The 16,944-nt window shown below is 33.4% G+C and overlaps 1 long non-coding RNA gene across 1 annotated transcript in view; it reads left to right on the top strand.

Moving 5' to 3' along the window:
• Positions 1 to 16,154, top strand: part of LOC145666809 (uncharacterized) — a 37,133-nt gene extending 20,979 nt beyond the window's left edge. Inside the window, exon 3 of the long non-coding RNA XR_014127823.1 lies at positions 15,301 to 16,154. This is a non-coding gene — a long non-coding RNA (uncharacterized LOC145666809). The remainder of the gene's footprint in view (positions 1 to 15,300) is intronic.
• Positions 16,155 to 16,944: the final 790 nt, after the last annotated feature.

The following is a 16,944-nucleotide window of genomic DNA, read 5'->3' as shown; positions in this document are numbered from 1 at the left end:
AAATAACAGGAAAACAATTAAATTATAACTTCTCATCACCTGGACTGGGTTAGGGCAACTCCCACTTCTGTAGTTGCCTGGATCCAGGTCGGGGTAGTATGGAGGAACATGTGTCTCTGCGGGATCACTTCAGAATTGAGCCTCAAGTAATAACATTCGAATATGAATCACCTTTTTAATAACTATTCAAGATCCTTTACCATATTTCCATCATTATCTAGGGATCCTTTATCTTTAGTTTCTCCTTCCTTTCTCTTTTTCCTCTTCCTCTTTTCCTCCTTTCTCCTACCTTCTTCTTTTCTTTCTCACTCTTTCTTTTCCTCTTTCTAATAAAATTGAAGAAGGGTCGTGACTGGGAGTTGTCGCTATAGACACGGTCATTAAAGTGCTTTGATGTTTCTCTTCGAAAGTCCGACATGAATTAGTTAATCCTAAAACATACATATGAAGCAAAAATTCCAAAATACATTTATTTTTATTTCATATTTACTAAATTATTAAATTGAAGATTCAGTTCAAGTCAGTGACTCCATTTCCAACTCACAAGCTGCCTACCCTTTGCTTCAACCACAGTATATAATCATACCGTTATGGAATTGAATGAAATATGGCTGTTCCCCAAATTTTGTGAATTTTCTTTCAACTGTTCAAGTATAATAGTTATGTTCAATCTTGCTATTCGAAGTGGACTTTTCTAAAGACGTCAAACTGATTTTAATATTCGTACTATGTATTTGAAACAAATGCAAATTCAATTAGGGGATTTCAATGCGAAGGTAAGACGAGAGGATATTTTCAAAGGGAGCGAAATTCTGCATAAGGAAAATAAACGCAGCGTTATTAGACTCGTGAACTTTGCAACATCCAAAAACCTTATCGTGAAGAGTACAAAATTCCCATATCGCAACATTCATGAATATATTTGGACTTCAACAGACGGAAAAACACATAATCAAATTGATCACATTTTAGTAGACAGAAGAAGACAATCTAGCATGCCTGGTGTTCGGTCCTTTAGAGGGGCTGATTGTGACACTGATCACTACCTGGTAGCAGCGATAATAAGAGAGAGATCTACGTTGAGTAAAGGAAATACTCAATATCTGAAAATGGAGAGATTTAATTTAATGAAAGTAGAAGAGAGGCAGGTAAGAGAGGAATACCAGATTAAAGTTTCGAATAAATTCTCGGTTTTAGAAGATTCGGAGTGCACTAGTGTTGAGGATACCTGGATTGAAATTAGAGATAGCATTAAAATTTCAGCAAAAGAAAAATTGGGACACGCGGAAATACGTAGGAACAAACCATGGATCGACCAGGAATGCATAAAACTAGCAGAGAAAAGAAAACAGGCAAAATTACGCTGGCTACAAAATCCGAATGAAATAACTGCACAAAATTTCGCATATATGAGGCGGGAAACTTCCAAAACTTTTAGAACAAAGAAACGCGATTTTCTGAAAGCTAAAATTAAGGAACTTGAAGATAATAGTAAAAATAAAAACATTCGGGACATGTATAAAGGAATCAACGAATTTAAGAAAGGCTATCAACCTCGTGCTTATATATTAAAGAAATCTGACGGTACAGTTCTCACTGACACGGATAGCATCTTAAATAGATGGAAAGATTTCTTTGACGATTTGCTTAACACGCAACCGAAAACTAGTGTGCGTGGAGAAAAGGAGATACACACCGCAGAACCGTATATCCCAGAGCCCAACCGAATAGAAGTAGAAACCGCTATAAAGAAATTAAAGAAACACAAATCTCCGGGTGCAGATAAAATGCCGGCTGAGTTCATTTTAGCTGGAGGCGAAAAATTGTGGAACAAGATACACAAACTCATTCTCCTTATCTGGAACAAGGAAGAATTGCCACAAGAGTGGAAAGAATCAATCATTGTTCCAATTCACAAGAAAGGCGACAAAGCCGACTGTAATAATTATCGAGGCATCTCTCTTCTGTTAACATCCTATAAAATTCTTTCAAATATTCTATTAGCAAGACTGACCCCATACGCAAATGAAATTATTGGAGATTATCAGTGCGGATTTAGACGAAATCGATCAATATCGACCAAATATTTACCATTCGAAAAATACTCGAAAAAAAGTGGGAATACAATACCCCGGTACATTAACTATTTATTGATTTTAGAAAGGCGTACGACTCGGTTAGGAGAGAAACTTTATACAACGTTCTTACAGAACTTGGAATACCGAGAAAGCTAATTAGATTAATTAAGATATGTTTAAATAAATCCCAAACTAAAGTCCGGGTAGGAAAAGTTTTGTCCACGAGCTTTCACGTCGAAAATGGCCTGAAACAAGGAGATGCGTTGTCGCCATTATTGTTCAACTTTGTCCTGGAATACGCTATAAGCAAAATCAAAGATAGCAACCGGGGCCTAGAGTTGAACGGCATCCACCAGTTTATGGCTTATGCTGATGATGTAAATTTAATAGGGGATGACAGGAGAACAATAAAAAGAAATGCAGAGATCTTATTAATCACTTACAGTGACATGCGTTTAAAAGTAAATGCAGAGAAAACTAAATACATGGAAGTGCTTCGGGACCGGAATACAGCAAATTATGGACGCGTTAAAATATTAAATAATACTTTTGATAAAGTGGATACATTCAAATACCTAGGATCAATATTAACAGAGGAAAATCATATTCACGGAGAAATTAAATGTCGACTAAAAGCAGGGAATTCGTGTTACTATTCGGTTCAAAATCTCTTATCGTCGCGAATTCTGTCGAGAAATTTGAAACTTAAAATATACAAAACGGTAATCATACCTGTTGTTTTGTACGGCTGCGAAACATGGTCACTTACTCTGAGGGAAGAACATAGACTGAAAGTATTTGAGAACAAGATCCTGAGACGAATATTCGGACCCAAGAGGAACGGGAAAGGGGAATGACGGAAACTTCATAACGAGGAACTACATAATTTATATGGTTTACCCAACATTGTTAGGGTCGTCAAGTCTAGGAGGCTTAGGTGGGCGGGTCATGTAGCTAGAATGGAAGAAAGTAGAAATGCTTTCAAAGTCTTGACAGGAAGACCAATCGGAAAACGACCATTAGGAAGACCTAGGCTTAGATGAGAGGACAATATTAAGATGGATCTCGCAGAGATTGGAATACAAAGTAGAAACTGGATGCAGTTAGCTGAGGATAGAAGTCAGTGGAGAGCTTTTGTGAACGCGGCATTCAATCTCCAGGTTCCATAGACCATAGAGTTAGTTAGTTAGTTATTCTACTTGAAATTTCGGTTAGGGTCCAGTGAAATACAGAAACTCTACTTAAACGCGAAAGATTTCTTATGTGATTATGACCAAACTTGGTACGATAGTAGACATTTACAAGCTTTGTATCCATGCGTATATTATAATGAGTAAATCTTTGGTTCCAAAGTTATTGACCATGTCAAAAATCTCGGTATCGCGGTCAGAATGTCTCCTGTATCTATGAGCTACAATAGTTAAAAAGGAAACTAAATGTGACCTCGTGTGACTTAACCACACCTGATTGGACAAATCCTGTAATAAAGATATTAAAACAAGCAAATTACAAGTAGGTATCATTCACACCAATACACAATCTTAACACCTAAAGTGAGTGAAGGTGGGTGATGAGGGTTATAGATTTTATTTAAAGAAATTCCAAACAAATGTTCAATTAAAATATTCAATGCAATTCAGATATCCTTCAAAACAATTATAACAGCAATTCTTAAGTTCCAAAAATCTTTCATCAAATCCTCAATAGATCATTAATTTCGAAGGTGATGTTCATAAATTTAATAGAGAAACCTCACGAAGGACAACACTATCAAAAACTCTTAAATTATCAAACTTTAAATATCAATTTTAATTCTATAATTCATAAATAGCATAAGCAACAACCACTTCAATTAATTTTTCTCACTATAACAAACAGATGTCGCAACTTTTCAAAGTAACCTCGTATATTTATTAACAATTTACTTTCTGAACTATTTATCTCTCTATTTCTTAATTAAAGTATATGCGCTCTGATTGTGCTTCTAAGATACTATTCAACTAACTACTACACATTTCACTAGTATTTATATTTCACACTTACCGTAACTCAGCAGGAAACAGTAGTTACAGAAAGGAAGAGATAGTTACCATTCTCATCTCCAGATCCTCTTGGGTCTTAGTGACTGTTCCATTACAATATAATACAATACACTGCAGTGCACGAGAAATTTTCAATCAACTCAACATTTTAAAAACGTTTAAATCGGACGGAATATAGTTTCTATTTTTAATCAAAATTTTTATTCATTTTATTTCTAATTTTCATTGAAAACCTAGCCGAGAAATCCAAGTAAACTAAAATAACAGTGAATGCATTTAACAGCAATTAATTAGTTAATTAGCCAACTAATGACGTTTTCTTTAATTAACAGCACTGTAAGATGACTAAACTATTTCCACAGCAGAGAATAATCATTTATAATATACTTTAGTTCTTTAGAAACTGTTAAACCTTTAAGAAAGGAAACCCAGATTAATTAAACCCTATCTTAATTACGGTTAAAGGTAATTAAGAAATACTTTCTACTAAATTACTTTAGTCCTTCAATAACTATCAGCACGTCATTAGACATGGTTTAGTTTTTTAAATTTAATTTACTAATTTCAAAAGTGAACAAAAACGGAACAAATTAGAAATTTAAATTACCGTTAATTAGCAACTTAATTTAATAATGAACAAAAAGAAGTTAAAGAAATCCTTCTCTTATTAGTTACCACGAGAGTATGCAATTTAAGGGTGGAATTTTAACTCTTGATTTTTTTTTCTTTTATAGTTGCCCAGATAAATTTATCACTTGACCTCCAATGGCACAAAGATAGCAAGAGAAGCACCAGACACGCTGACGCATTACAAGTGTTCCGTCTCTCACATAACCACATTAGTAAAGTTAACGTATTTCTCAGCCTTTAAAAGATTTTAATACTGAAGTCTTTTTACAGGAAGTAGACCTTTCTAATTTCATATCACTCACTTGCAACATACGTCTTCTTTAACACCAACTTCACAGCACTTGACACAAGGAAAATGCAAGTAACCTTGTCACCTTTAAACTGATTCAACTTTAGTGAATTTAATTAGACGCATAATTTAAATTAAGCCTTTTAAAACTGCGTAATTTAGCACTAACTTTAGAAGCAAAATTATAATTAAGGCACTCTTTCACAGTACAATTCAAAGCTCCACTACATCGAACACTTCGACCACGTTTTTTACTTTTTTCTAAAAAGAAAAAATTTCAGCGCGAAGTAATGTAAGTCAACTACTTGAGTCCAACCAGGGGATTAGAGTGGAATTTACAAGAGAAAGACTCGCTACTGTTCAGGACCTAACTCATTAGATACGTCAATATGGAATACTTGATTCTCTGCCGTATTACAAGTATTACTAAGTTAACATGTAGACATATATACATCATTTTAAAGCTTTTTAACGATCTTTACCATGAAAGTATTCAGAATTCAATATAACAAAGTACAACAAAATATTTCTTCAAAAATAAACTTTTAACCTTTCTTAATTTTTAAAAAATGAAAAAAAGTAATTTTCAGAATAAAGATATTAACAAAAATGTAACCATTTTTCAATTGTTACAAACACCACTTCCTTCTTGAATATAAAATTTTAAGCCAGAACAAAATTTTATATATAACATACAATTTTCATTTCAAACGTCCATTATTTTTATATTTTATATCATTCTTGTAACGAAATTCCGCAAAAGTGCTTTCTTTTACATTTTATTGCTTCATATATTTTCTATTTTTTCGGAATTTTTGTAACTCTTCTGCAGAATTTTCATTCCAGAGTTTGATGCAACTTTCAACTCAGATGCAGACCAATTCTCCACGTCTGTGTTTCAGAACAGCAACCCAAATATAACATTTAAAAATTTCCAAATGTTTGACAGCTTGGTTTCATTCCAAGCCATAAACCGTTTTACAGGAGGCGTTAATCATCTTCTGATATCTCCATAGAAGGTACAACACCAATTCAAGAAAATACAAAAGGCAATCTAAAAATATAAACAGAAACGTTAATTCAAGAAATTACAAGATGTTACCCCTGTAAAGCAACACAAGTTTAATTTCACAATGAGAAAAAGATCTTCGAAATTTTCCCTTCACATGTAGATTAATTTATTCAGATGTGACACATTTCAACTATCAATTACACTTTAAATGCTTTAAACCTAAACTAATACATTTTTTACAAATGAAATTGTAATGAACATGAAATAAAATGAACATCAACGACTATGATCATATCCTAATTTTACGTGACATGTTAATGTTTATCTTCATAACTAATTAAATTTAAGTTCTAAGTTTTACTCTATATGTATAGGATTCTTATTTTCATTTGTTCAGTTGATGTTTACTCCTTTCTTTCTTACAAAGTATTTCTTAAGATCACTTACATGAGCTCTCTTGGTATTGTTAGCATTTTTACATCTTCTAATAATACGGAATTATAAGTTAAGAATTTCACAATCTTAAATGCACCAATCCAATGATACGTTAATCTTTTGCTTCCTTTATCTTTAAGAGATAATTTTTCGTGATTTTTACCCAAGAAAAGATCATCTAGCACCAAATTTTCATCCTTTCATTTGCATTCAAGGAGTTTACGATGTTTCTCCCAAGATTTTACCATATTATCTATTGCATTTTTCCAAAATCTTGATTATTCAGACTTTCTGGATCAGCATCCATAATTTTTCATTTGATCTCTAAGGGACTATTTCAATTTCTACCAAAAATACCTCTGATGGTACAGCTCTTATTCCTTCGTGCTCATAAAAATTAAGATTAAACGAGTTCAGGAGTAGCCTTACTCCATTTGTTTTGTCTTTCAGCAAAACAAGATCTCATGATATTTTAGATACTTTATGAACCTTTCTGCAATGTTTGCATCAAGATGGTACGGGCTCATTTTTATATGATTAATACCCAAACTATCCATAAATCCCTGAAAATATTCAAATGTAAACACCGAGGTGTTATCGCTAGATATTGATCCTACAAAACCATAACAGGAGAGCAAATCATAATTTTTTTCACAAATTATCTTCGAAGATAGAGTCCTTCGTTTTTCAAGCATACAATATCTTGAACAGTTATCAACTGCTATAAGAAGATAACTATATTCTTCAGAGAAAGGTAAAGGCCTTACGATATCAACCAACCAATTTGAATTTATCCTTTGATTCACATTAGACCCTAGTCTGTCATATTTCTTAGTATTTAAGGGTTTAACTTTTTGACATTCTGGACAGGACCTAACAAAATGCTTTACGTACTCTATTAAACCATCAAATGTAAATCGCTTCATAATTTTACGTAAGATTTTTATATACCTCAATGGCCACCAGTAAGATATTCTAAATGATAATATTCGACAGGACGTCTTCTAAGAAGTTTTGGAATAACAATTTTCCACTCATTGTTCTTTGCCCTAGTCATTTTTAACAAAAACCCATGTTTGATCTGATACTCATTACTGTTCTCACCACCTTCTATCTTAACGATTAACTCATTTATTTCAGGGTCTTTATGTTGTAATTCAATCAATGGTTCACTTAGAAAAGTAATTTCTAAAGATTCGTCAGAACTAAATGTGTTTTAACGTTATTTTCTTTGACTTTAACACTATGGCCAAAATTAAACACATCGTACTGCCTAGGTAGGAAATCTTGTACCTTATTCTCAATAGTTTTCAGATGGTGGATTTTAAATGAGAACTGGAAAAGTTGTTCTATAAGTGAACCATACTTTAACAGTCTTTTAGAGTTATTGATTAGGATAGATCAAGGCCCGCTTCTTCTTCGTGGAAATTCCCTTCTTGACGGAAGGAACCATACAAAAATAACAGTCTCTGATGTGGTCGCTTGGCTCCCTCCTAATCATGGGCACTGCAAAAGGCATTGAGTGCATCTGCCCATTAATCCAATTTCTTAGATTGCTGGCACAAGTGTTACAATGTGGGGTACCCAAGATTTATTTTACAATCTAAGTAATATTGATAGGCTTTTCTTATTAGTGGTGTTATAGTCTGCTTTTGTGAGGAAAATGTCACTTCCCCACACACGTAGCAGAAGCTATCCGCACTGTTTACACAATTTCGCGGCATTTTTGTTTATTGAAATCCTCAAAATGTCACTTGAAATAGTTCCGACAACTATTTAAAAATTACATTCGAAATACTAGTATTTTTGCGTACTTGTAGTTGTATTTTTATGTCCTGGACTACGCAAACGTCACACCCAAAACGCTGATAACTGCACTAAACCTCTCGTTTCTAACAATAGCAGAACACTACTGAGATAAGGAACACAATGGAACCAAGCGCTCATATAGTTTCTCCAGTGTTGCCGGATCCGTGTGTTACATTTTACCCCAAACGAAGCGAATATATATATTTTTAAAGCGTTATTATTAGACATGCCTGTAAAACGAAAAGTAGAGCTAATATTAGAAAATAACTTTCAAATTCGTGATCAGCACCACAAAATCAATAAGAATTAACTGATTTTGTTCAATTTATATTTTCGATGTTGCACAGTGTTACTTAAACATTTCTCCATGTGAGGTGTCGGAAAAACATAATCTGATAACATACTGTTAATATTACAAAGTTAACAACTAAGCAGTATGAACCATCTCTGTTTTTCACAATGAAGCATGTGCTGCCAAAGTTTGAATGATCAGTTACAACTAACACGTATTGTTCTACTAATTCTTTTATAACATTCTCAAAAATCTGTCTCTTTTCCCTGGGTATGAGAAAAGGTTTTTCTCGGAAATATTTTTGTTCTCGAAGGTACAATTTACATTTAAAATCTTTGAGGCAGCATACCTTCCCACTCACAACATCCAACATCCTTTGAGAGATCGCTTAAAAAGAAAGCAAGAGAAGCACTAGACACGCTGACGCATTACAAGTGTTCCGTATCTCACATAACCACATTAGTAAAGTTAACGTATTTCTCAGCCTTTAAAAGGTTTTAATACGGAATACAAGAAGTAGACTTTTCTAATTTCATATCATTCACTTGCAACATGCGTCTTCTTTAACTCCAACTTCACAGTACTTGACACAAGGAAAATGCAAGTTACCTTGTCACCTTTAAACTGATTCAACATTAGTGAATTTAGTTAGACCCATAATTTAAATTAAGCCTTTTAAAACTGCGTAATTTAGCACTAAGTTTAGAAGCACAATTATAATTAAGGCACTCTTTCACAGTACAATTTCGAAGCTCCACTACATCCAACATTTCGACCACAATTCGAAGCTCAACTACATCCAGCATCACAACACCACTTTTTCTAAAAAGAAAAAAATTCTGCTCGAAGTAATGTAAGTCAACTACTTGAGTCCAACCAGTGTTGGCTCCATAAACTTCGAAACTGTTATGAGGCGCAGCGGATTAGAATGGAATATATAAGAGGAAGACTCGCTACTGCGCAGGGCCTAACTCATTAGATACATCATTCTGCAATACTGCGCTAAACTGAAGTGGTTGCGAATGTTGATTCTCTGCCGTATTACAAGTATTACTAAGTTAACATGTAGACATATATAGATCATTTTAAAGCTTTTTAACGATATTTACAATGAAAGTATTCTCAATTCAATATAACAATGGAGAACAAAATATTTCTTAAAAACTAATTTTAACCTTTCTTACTTTTTGAAAAAAGAAAAGAACAAGAGTAATTTTCAGAATAAAGATATTATCAAAAATGTAACGATTTTTCAATCGTTACAACCATCACATTTAGACTCAGTGAAAGAGTGTTGTATATCAATTACTGTCAATGATTCTAATCCGATCTTGACAAAAATTGTTTGACGTTATACCTTGACTTGCTTAGTGCCTATGTAAATATTAGGCTCCGGGAATATCGGTCATCTAATTTGGGCTTTCATTTAATGAAATCAAGATATTTCACTAATACGCAATCGACGAAATACATACGATCTTGAACAAACTTGGCATGATTGGCAGAGAGTGTCTAGCTCTTTATGTATATGAGCTTAGTGTGAAAAATTATGGTGTGCATAACCTTAATTTATTGATTATTAAAGTTGAGTTCCGATGAAATTCTCTCATTTTCAACGAACTGGATCCCCGGTATACAGTATATTTTTTAGTTTACTACTGATATGTAATATTACAGTGTGATTTGGTTACCAAATTATTGTCCATCAAACTAGGAGTTTTGGTTTAGTGAAAACCAGAAATTTCACTGAATCACGAATGAAGAACGCGATTGTGACCAAATTTCGAAGATAAAACTCAACATATAAGCTCATTATTAAAACTGTGCAACACTTACTGCACCGCTCTTGAAATTTCCGCTTCTGAGGTTACAGGAAGCAATTTGTACGTAATCTTAATTTCCCATTTTGTAGTCATAAAATGGCCCAAGTGGAAACATTTTAACTGTTTAAAATGAATCTTGATCATAGCATTTGGATTGACTTAAGCTACTACAATATAAGTTTGAATGAAATATTATCCTATTGGAAGAAGATGTTTAAATATTTCGCAAATAATATATCCATAAATCCATTCTTTTCGTTTAAAGATCTGGAATTTCAACTAGCTGTTTCTGTTCTTTAAAGATTTCCCAAGTTAATATTTTTAAAGGAATTGTATATTCTATTTTATGTTTTTGGAATATATTTAAGGGTCTTCTGAGTCTATATTAGGAACCTAGAAGCACAATTTTTGGAAGCTAAAAATCCGAAATTCATTTACGAATGACAATGGTATGGCGAGAGATCAAATTTTATACCAAGATTGACTATTTTGGGGTTCACGTGGAAATTGTTCCATACATGACTTTTCGATTAATTGCCACACCTCACGGATCAAATCTTCTGATGGGTTGGTTTATTTGGGGTTTGGCTTTCCTTAAAGCACCAAGGTCGTGTGAGACATGGATCTACAACTTAACTTGGGATCCTGAACGAAATTAATTCCCACCAGGAATCAATTTTCTGGTAAAATTATTTCCAAAAAATGTTACATATATTTTCAATCTCACATAGGTATACCCAAATAGAATATCAAGTTTCAGGAAACTTACTGTATTTCCACTTCTTAAGAACACTAGTTTATTAGTCATATTCTGGTTGTTGTTTACATTATTTCTTTTTTCAACATACTGAAATATCTCATAAAAAGAATAGAATTCTAACATTTTTCTTTCATTTTTATGTTTTCACAAATAGACCAATATTTGATTAACTAATATTTTATTCCAAAAAGTTTCTTCACTTCACAGGAAAACTTAATTTTATTTATATATGTGAATAGTATCTTATTTCTTTCCGAAAATAAAATTACGGCATCAACAATAATGAAGCATGATACAATAAAGAAATCAATAGAAATCTTAGCTCTGAGCGTTAATACATGTTCTTACATTCATTCATTTAGTGGGGTATTTAACTGGTGTCAGAAAAGGTGCCTAAAACTCCCTTAAAGTGCTCAGAATTTTAACTTGCAAGAACGGAATGCATATGAATGGAGGGTCTCTTTCAACTTCTAATTCACAAATTGCACTGGGCGCCAGCAATGTTTTTAAGTAAGAAAATAAATAACTCATTAAAAAGCTTCAAGTACTCAAGAGCATTTAAAAAATCCAGGCAAGGCCTAAAGTGAAATTAAATGAAACGTTGTAGTTTAATGTCCCATAGTTATCCCTTTATATTAGATGAGTCGGGGATTAACGAAAGTAAATGATTGTGAAATGAACTCGTATGCACAGTCGTTTTAGCGAAAGAATGAAGAAGTGTTCTCATCCTTTACATTCTTAATAATACTTACGGAACACTGTGTTCACTTTTGCCTTAAACAGGACATTTAGGCGTCCAGTTTGATAAAAAAAAACAGGACAACAGCTAAAACGAGACGTCTGTTCAGCTTCTGCTCTTAAGACTTGACTGCCAATACAAAATATGACATTACTGATTGGGCTGCTAATGTGGAGAAGTTGCCTCACATTCTTAGAGAGTTTGGTTATGATTCTAAAAGTGTAAAGAAGCGGCTGGATGTCACACGGAGAAGAGAAACATATAATGGAATAGAAGTAGAAGACGCCAGGCAGAATAAGCGGCCCAAGATAAATTTCTGGTTAAGAACTACGGAACCAATTTTTGGGTCATTGATTTGTCTTCAAAGACAAGCCGTGAGACGTCCACATCCAGCCAGACTTACGTCCGGTTTAGATATATTACGGAAATTTAATTACTTTTATGAAAGCTAACGTAAAAGATATATCCTAAGGTGCAGAAGACAGATGCATTTGTCACTTTATCCTTAATTGATTCTATACCCAGGAGTTGAGGAATGACTAGAAAGCCTCAGATGCATGTATCGTGTATTTTAGAAAAACCGAATGTTTACGAATGATATCAAGGAATATTTTTGATCGGTAAGCTAAATTCATTTCTTATTATTTACCGACTTTAACAGTACCCAGGGAGAATCATTGAAAACCTTAAAGAAAATATGAGCTATGTTGCTACAAAATCAAATATATAGATACTTATTTCATTAGTGATACACTCTTAAATTCTTTACTGACTTCAACCCCATACAGTCTGGTGATTAGGAAACCTGAAAGAAAGTATACGCAATATTGCATCAAAATCGAATCATTGAATTTAGTTTATCAAAGAAAACCACAAACCACCGTATTTTCTTTTCATTAATGAAAGTTCGAAGTTTTGGGAACACGTCAGTTACCAATTTATCGATTTTAACCACAAAAATTGGGGATGATTGAAATTCCCTAAAGAAAGTAATATGGTTAAAATTACTTTTGACTTGATCTGGAACGTTTATGATTCTTTTTCGTCGGAGATTATTTATGATGCCATTCTATAGATAGTTGTTTACAATATTGACAATAGAATTTTACCAAAGTTTCATCTCCTATAACAACAAAATTAGACAAATAATATTTGCAATTCTCAAAGGCCTACAGACAGTCATGGACAATTGCTTTCATGGAGCCATTATAACCTTTTTGAGATACTTGGGAACCCTTGGGTACGTGACGTTTGGGCGCCGCCGTTTGGGCGCGGACGTTTGGGCCCCGCCGTTTGGGCACTGGACGTTTGGGCGCCAGACGTTTGGGCGCGAGTTAAATTAAAATGTCATTATGTTAGGCGCTGAGTACTAAGTTCGAATCAAAATATCACAAGGTGTCTACTATAGTTGAAGTCCTTGAATTATACTGGATTTGGTTTTACATACTAGAAATACTGGAATTTGAAAGTTGTAAAAACTGAATTAACAATTAAATTTTGTAAATTTAAGTTTCAACCAAATTTAAGTGTGCTTTTTATTTGATAACTTTTCATGCCAAAGGTAAGTAGACCAGACTAGATATGATTGACTGCATTACATACATAGTGAGCCTATTCCATTAAAAAACTTAAAGCAGGACTTCTACTGTAGTTATGCAATAAGTGTGAATGTCACACATTTCTAGTGGCTAAATGACCAATATATGTACAATTAACTATTATTTTTCACTTTGAAATCGTTCTTTTTTTTCCTTTCGGCACTTTCTTTAGTGCAGATTAAATGCTAACAATGGGACGAAAAAAAAGTGTGTTAAGTTTTGATTTTTATATTGGAATGTTAATAAAAAAAGTGATACCAGAAATACGGCATACTATAGTTCCTAAACTCAATCTCTTAGACACCCTGTATTAACATCTTTCCCTCAACTCGATTAGGATTTAGGATTTTTAGATTTCTGGGCTCTCGGCATCTAAGGCCACTTAGCCCGTCACGTTTGAGGGAGCACACTATCCGTGGAAACGGAAGGAAGAAAGGATTGGGGAAGGAAGGAAGCGGCCTGGACCTATAAATTAGGTACCACCCCGGCATTTGCCTGGTGTGAATTAGGAAAACCTCATTCAGGTTGGCTGGCCTGAAAGAGCGTGTTACACTTTTTCGACCGAGCGCCCCTACGCTACTCGGGGCCACTTCTCTCAACTCGAGTGCGCGGAAATCTTTTATTAGTAGTTCTTTATTGGACTTAAGGAAGAGAAGAGTTTGGCAAACGTACTACGAAAGAAACTAAATTTTAATATTCATAAGTATGTAATTATTAACTTTTTCAAAAAATACAAAAATTAAATCAATATGTTTTAATTAACATTAAGAAAATTATTAACAGTTCGTCTAATTCCTTCATTTCCTAGCTTTCTTATATAATACAAAAATTAGATCAGCATTAGATCAGAAGTACAAGAATCATGAACAAGCGAAAAATCAATCCATGATGAGGTTAGGCAACAAATGCCACAAACGCATTAAACTATTTAATTTAGATGAATAAATAAGATAGAGATAGAAAATAGATAGATAAATGAGGTGAGATAAAGACAGAAGTGTAGGAATTGTATAGATCTTGATTCGCGCTTAGTTTTCAGTGTCTAGCTTACTTTATATTTCGTAAATTGTGATTTTTACTATGCACCTCGCGCCCAAACGTCTGGCGCCTAAACGGCTTCGCGCCCAAACGTCCGGCGCCGAAACGTCCGCGTCCAAATGGTGGCGCCCAAACGTCCTGTCCCGTTTGGGCCATATCTTTCTGTAAGAAATTGGACTTATCATGGTACTCGCCCTTTGAAAAATGTAAGACTACCGCAATTGCTTTTCTAAAGAAATTCCTGTCATTTCGTATCAATTCATCTAACCTATTCAGATTTAGGTCCGTTACCATTGACTGAGATTTCCGGTTCTAGGTTGATCATAGATGGCTGTTTGGTCAAGTTGTAAGTATCGAAACAATCTACGGATATTACTTATATCAATGCAATCATTCTTGCACACATTTCTTAGCTTCCTGTAAATTACCACAACACTGTCTTCATTGTTATACATACACAATTCAATCACAGGACACTATTTAAATTTAAGTTTCTGTTAGGCCAGTATTTCCTAAGTACTCCAAAAAAGTCAAACTAAGTTAACCTTTATGACTTAAGAATTATATTATACCTGTATGTAAGTAAAAATTCATTTGAAACTTTTAAAATTGTAACGTACGTTATCAAACAGGCATGACTTATTGACTGATCTTTATATAATTGGAGATAGTGTGTGTGTGTGTGTGTGAGAGAGAGAGAGAGAGAGAGAGAGAATCTATATTTACTAATACCTTAAATTTCTTTTCATTCGCAGTGTCTATTGGAGGAGTATTTGGGTTCTTCGTAGGTGCCAGCTTGATGAGTGCAGTGGAAATTATTTTCTTCATCGCATTAAGACCGATATTTATCTCCTGTCATACTAATGGTAGAAAGGGCAAGTTTTAACTTTGGACGACATCTTGAAATGTAGTAGACCTCAATTTAATCCTCATATAGATATAGTTTTGATGTTACCTGGATATAATATAGGTTGATGTGCTTTTAAAAATTTTCTATGTTTGATTTTCAGTAACAGCTTTATGGTTACTGCTATGTTTAAGAAAATATAGTTTAGAATAACGTAGCTGAGTGTGATACATCAAAATTACATTTAGATACATTATATAAAGAATAGGTTAGGCAAAGGCACAAGGGCAACTCTTCTGACCTCCCTCAAAATAGTTTCAATGTAATATTTTGTGAAAAAATCAACGTCTAAAGAGTTTGAAAAATAAGTTGAGCAATGTATTCTTTAAATATTGTTTTTATATGCTTAGTCATGTATATTTTCGTTAACTGTAGTCTATTGAATTGAATACAATGATTTGTCTTGCTGCTATCATCAGTTACTTAATTTCAGTATTATTTTGGATTGAATTTATTTGAGTTCAAAGTTCCTCTTCACCATAAGACTATATCCCATATAGCTTATGTTCAAAGTATGATATGAAGCAAAAACACTGAAATTTGCATCTTCCTAATATTGCTAGGGGAAAATTGTTTGACATATTTTGCAATGTCGCCAGATTAACAGTGTTATCAAACCTTCATCAAGTTGTGTTTCTTAAACACTACGTCAGGTAGTTATAGATTTTAAATTTCACATTAAACAAAAACATACAATATATCATGTATTGTTGATTATAAGGAAGTTACAATATCACAAACATCGAGCAATACCTAAACTTTGGTCTACAACATTAATGACGCAAGTAAGACGGACAAGAACCTTAGCATCGAATACTATGATCGTTATAAGTATTTTCATTAAATAAACCAAGTTACAAGGGATAGGATATTTGACTTTTTCATAAGGTTTTATTTCAAAAAATGTACTTATATAAGTTCCATATCCAATCTATGGATGATTTTCAGAAAATGGAAATATATAGTGTCGTTTACAGTAACTATATATCCCAAACCGCTTCAACGATATGATGAAAATTATTATAGTTTGCAACATTACTTACAGGCATGTAAATGGGAGATTTTATAATTACAACTACCAAAAACTATAGTAATATAGAAGAAACAAACGAAAGCAACAACCACTGTTATTAAGTCCCACAAATACGCCATTGTAATTAGTATAGCAATCTCTACCAATGTTTTGCATATGTATGGAATGGTTTCAGATATCAAATTATGTAAACTACGATTTGTTTTTTCTTTGCGTTTCTGGAAACCACCTAAGGGATTATATGTGATATTTATGTAAGCATAATTTAGAATTAAACCTTTCGGAAAAGGTAAAATATTTAATTCCTTGTAACTTCACACTAAAAGCAAAGTATGTGGCGTATGTAGAAACGTATGTTACATCTGCGTTTCAAGTAGTTTTTGGACTTAACGTACAACTCTTTGTAACATTCTGTAGCAAAACGCATGTTTAATGTGTAGTTTCCCTGTAAGTGTTCCA

The sequence above is a fragment of the Thermobia domestica genome, chromosome 1 (assembly GCF_964235325.1).
Source record: "Thermobia domestica chromosome 1, izTheDome1.hap1.1, whole genome shotgun sequence".
In the NCBI taxonomy this organism is placed as follows: domain Eukaryota; kingdom Metazoa; phylum Arthropoda; class Insecta; order Zygentoma; family Lepismatidae; genus Thermobia; species Thermobia domestica.
Note: the sequence above shows the minus strand (reverse complement) of the source record. Positions and strands in the feature narration are given on the sequence as shown.